Source organism: Lampetra planeri, chromosome 77 (assembly GCF_965212315.1).
Source record: "Lampetra planeri chromosome 77, kcLamPlan1.2.h2, whole genome shotgun sequence".
Lineage (NCBI taxonomy): Eukaryota > Metazoa > Chordata > Hyperoartia > Petromyzontiformes > Petromyzontidae > Lampetra > Lampetra planeri.
In genome coordinates, this window is record NC_136182.1 from 1,962,491 (window position 1) to 1,967,500 (window position 5,010).

Here is a 5,010-nt window from a genome sequence, read left to right on the forward strand (position 1 = left end):
GGTGACTGGGTGGGGGGGGGGGGGAATGTCACGGAGGTCAAGGTCGGGTGATGGGCAAGGTGGTGAATGTTACAGAGTGAAGGTCACAAAGCTCGAAAAGTGATTGGTCGGGAGGCGAGGTTCAAAAGGGGGTCGGAGGAGAGGTTCAAAACCGCAAAAAGGCGGAGAAGCGAAGGTTTGATGGTGGAGGCAACCATAATTGAGGGGTTTTTTTTGGGTTAGATCGCATAAATATAAAAATGTGTTGTTAAAACCCGCCACAACCCGACACAGCCAACTGGTAAGGGTTGTCGCATAAACAGAACGTGGCCAGCTCGTCACTATTACAGTACTAGTGTATAGTGTAGAGTATAATGTAATATACTAGTACAGCACACCGGTGTATTGGAGAGCCAAGCCACAACATTTGCAATCTGAGCATGGCGTTTCGCCAGTAATTACAACCAGCTTCATCAGGCGAAAGACAGATTTGTGGAGAAGCCCACCTGTTTCGTTCCTCACAAACAGAGAGGTGCAGATGTGGTGGCCATGCTTCTGCGCTCTTGAGCAAAGTGGGGGGGTGGAGGCGATTATTGACGACCTTCGGGTGGAGGTGGCCAAGGGTTGGCCAAGAGGGGTGGGGACGAGTGAAGCTTCAAGAGAGGATGGGGGGGGGGGCTCGACAGGGAGGCGGAGTGAACGATCTTCAAAAGCAGCAAGGAAGAAGCGCCCAGCCCCGCCCCCCAGAGCCGATTGTCGGCGCTGTCGGCAGTCCTTACAAACGCGTTCATGATGGTTGACGGTCGAGTCGAAATGCAGCCTTCGGCGATTTTCGGAGGAATGTTCACAGTTGTTATCGGCTCGAGACGACGAATGTGGAAACATTTTTTAGGGCACATACAAAAAAACTAAGACAAAGATCCCACGTATATCCACACATCACAAGATGGCCGCCTCCTCGCTTGCTGTGGATAGCAAGCAAGGAGGCGACCCGAGTGGCGAATGTGTGAGGAAATTAGTGTGTGTGAGGGGTTAGGGGGTGAGTGTGTGAGGGAATGAGTGAGTGTGTGGGGGAGTGTGTGAGGGAATGAGTGTGTGAGGGGTTAGGGGTTGACAATGGTCGTGGTGGAGTCTCAGCACTGCGGTCTGGTGCCCCGGGGAGCCTCGGTCTCGCTTGGCTCGGCGGCAGGGTTCGGCTCGCGCTGGTTCGGCCGGAGCTCGAGCTCCGAGGCCGGAGCCGCTTCGGGCTTGGAGGATGAAGGATGAGGCGCTGGGCATGCGTGCGGCCTCGGCGGCCCCGCAAGAGACAGCGGCTCCCGCATCTCTCTGCCGAGGAGAAGCTCCTGCAACGACGCAACCTCTTGGCCGTGATGGCGTGCGGTGGGCGAGAGGCACGAGCCGAGGGAGCCGAGGGAGCCGACGGAGCCGAGGGGAGGAGGCCGTGATGGCGTGGAGGAGGCTGTGAAACACTCACTCATCTTACACTGACTCACTCACATATCATACACTGACTCACTCACATATCATACACTGACTCACTCACACATTATACACTCACTCACACAACCCCACTGACCCATTCACTCATCATACACTAATTCACTCATCATACACACTCATCACACGCTGACTCATTCACACATCATACACCAACTCACACTGCTACTGACTCACTCACTCATCATACGCTGACTCACACATCATACACTCACTCACACTACCACTGACTCACTCACACATCATACACTCACTCACACTACCACTGACTCACTCACACATCATACACTGAGAGTGTTATGCTGCCAGCTATGGCTGCAAAATTTGGGCGTACATGTTTTATATATAGTTTATTGTTACATTTAAATCACAGATCCTATGATTACTGTTGTTACATTGTTTTTATAGCGTCATTTTGGTGATTTCTAAAACATATGGGTAATCTAAATTGTATTATGGTTGTTATTGTTTGACTTGCATCACACTGGGATTTTTGCTCAAAGCGGTTTTTTTGTGCAAGATTTGCTGGTTTATCCAGGATGTTTCTGTTATGCGTCGTCGCTTTAAGATGTTCTCTGTTCATATTTTGTTTGTTGCGGTTGCACCCGACTAAAGAGGCGCATGGCTCACAGGGCTTTACCAAATAAATGAAACTTGTAACAGACTGTAGGGGCAAGTGCTGTTAGCGAGCATCATCTATGCAGGCCAGCACGGCACACGAGGGGGTGGGTGGCCAACACCACGCCCGGCCGCCTTTGTCTCCCCAGTGGCGATGTTTACTACACACCGCACCAAGTACTCATTTGAGGCTGAGTCGACCTAGGGGAGGCCCAGGACCGGTTCAGATATCGTCACTGGTGTTGGTCGTGAGCGGGAATCGAACCCGGGTCGCCAGGTTCATAGCGGTGCACGCTAACCGCTAAACTACCCCGACCATCATCACCGCCATCACCCACACTATCCCCACCATCACCACTCCCATCACCCACACTACCCCCACTATCACCACCCCCATCACCCACACAACCCCCACCATCACCACCCCCATCTCCCACAACCCCCACCATCACCACCCCATCACCCACACAACCCCCACCATCACCACCCCCATCACCCACACTACCCCCACCATCACCACCCCCATCACCCACACAACCCTCACCATCACCACCCCCATCACCCACACTACCCCCACTATCATCACCCCCATCCAATACCAACACCCAGGCATTCGCAGCTAAGTGACAATGACGTCACTGCGACGCCCGTGCCAGGCCACGTGCACTTTGAGGCCACGTGAAGTGTCGAAGGCTCGCGGTTACGAAGAGGTTTCAACGCATCCACAACAGCGAAGCTGTAACAAGAAGAGCGGTGGTCCTGATGTCACTCACAAACACACTAAAGAGACGTCGACAGCGTACTGTATATGGTAGTGTATAGTGTAGTGTATAGTAGTGTATAGTGTAGTGAATAGTGTAGTGTATAATGTAGTGTATAGTAGTGTATAGTGTAGTGTATAGTAGTGTATAGTGTAGTGTATAATGTAGTGTATAGTAGTGTTTAGTATAGTGTATAGTAGTGTATAGTGTAGTGTATAGAGCAATATATAGTGTAGTACATAGTCGTGTATAGTGTAGTTTATAGCAGGACTAGCGGTAAGTACCCGGCGTTGCCCGGGCGAAAAAGGCAGACTTACACAGAGACATCGACCCATACACATAGAAACACATCGACTTACACGCACTCACACATATGGACTCACACAAAGACATCGACTTTAGACACATGTAGTTACACACGCAAATCGACTCACACACACATATCGACTCACACATACATAGACTCAACAGCAACCGCCATTCGCCACTAATTGGCAGTGACGTCACCACGACGTTTGTGCCAGGCTATGTGCACCTTGAGGCCACGGGAAGTATCGAACGCCCGCTGGCAGGAGGTGATGTGGAAGACCCAGATGCCACAGGTCGACTGACAGAGACGACTGGCTGATGCACCACCTGTGACCCCTACTGTGGCAACTTGCTGTACTTTAGCCACCCGACGTTTCGCTCGTTGTTGTGAGCGTCGCTCCTCCACACTCCGTTGTTCTTGGAAGGCGAATGCCTCCAACTGCCCAGTAGCGTCCTTCACGAGGCTCCTCCAAAGAGGCCGATCTTGAGACTACTGGTACCAGTCATCCAGTCCACTCAGCTGCACATACTCCTGTAGCACATCACTCCATCTCTTCTCTAGCCCGTGCCGCGCCCGTTTAGCCCCCTCGATCCGGCCGAACAAAAGCTGTTTAGGCATGCGGTAGCTGGGCATGCGGGCTACATGACCCAGCCAACGCAGCGTTGCCTGCCGGAGGAGCTCACCGATGGGACTTTGCCCAGATCTTTCAAGGATTTGTGAGCTCCTCACACAATCCAGCCTGGTTAAACCCAGGATGGATCGTAGGCAGGCCAGCCTAAATGTTTCCAACCGACAAAAATGCTCCATTAGGGGGGTCCACGTTTCGCAAGCGTAGAGAAGGGAGGGAATGACCGTGGCCGAGAAGACCTGAAGCTTCGTGCGGAGCGACAGACCAGGTAGCTTCCACACAGCATTACGCAACCGATGAAAAGATATTGCCGCTCGACTGATTCGGAGTGAGACCTCTGCTCATAAACTGGAGCCGGTCATAAGCATTGGGGTTCCGCAAGCCTCTCCTCAGCGTGCCTAGCAAGGCGATGTTGAATAATCCTTGCCAGGACCTTTCCCGGCACACTGAGGAGTGAGATGCCCCTGTAGTTGTTGCAGTCTGTGCGGTCCCCCTTCTTAAAGAGGGGGACCACCAGGGCATCCTTCCAATCCTGTGGTACCCATCCAGCGGTCCAGACTGTTGTTATGATGTCATATAGGGCAGTCTGTGCACAAGCGCCACCCTCCCTCAGCATTTCGCTTGGGAGATCATCTCTGCCCGGTGCCTTTCCTGGTCTCAGACTCCGGATCGCCTTCAGTACTTCCTCAACAGATGGCACCTCAGCCAGCCACTCACAGGGGGTGACCTCCTCCAATATTTGAGGCACCGCAGCCTCAGCAGGGTTATCCCCACTTTGTGCCATGATGTTTTCCTGGCTGAGAGATTTTCCCTTTCCCAGGACCTCACAGAAATGCTCAGCAAATCTGCAAACCTGTTTCTGGGGGTCGGAGATTGGATCACCGTTTTATCCCCTAATGATGGTAATAGGTATGGCGCTGCAGGTTACTTTTTTGATGGAGTTAAATAGTGATTTGTGATCGCGGGCCACTGAGGCAGATTCCATCTCCTCAGCAACCCGCAACCACCACCCATCCTTGCAGCGCCTTACGGCTCTCCGAACCTCCGAGCGAAGGCTGCGGTAAACCTCCTCATTCTCTGACGTGGGATGCTGTAGCCGATGAGAGTGGGCCTGTCGCTTTTTCTCAATTAACCTGAACACCTCCTCTGTCAGCCAGGGTTTCTGGGGAGGTCTGGACCACGTACCCAAAGCAGCCATTGCAGCTGCATGAGTCACA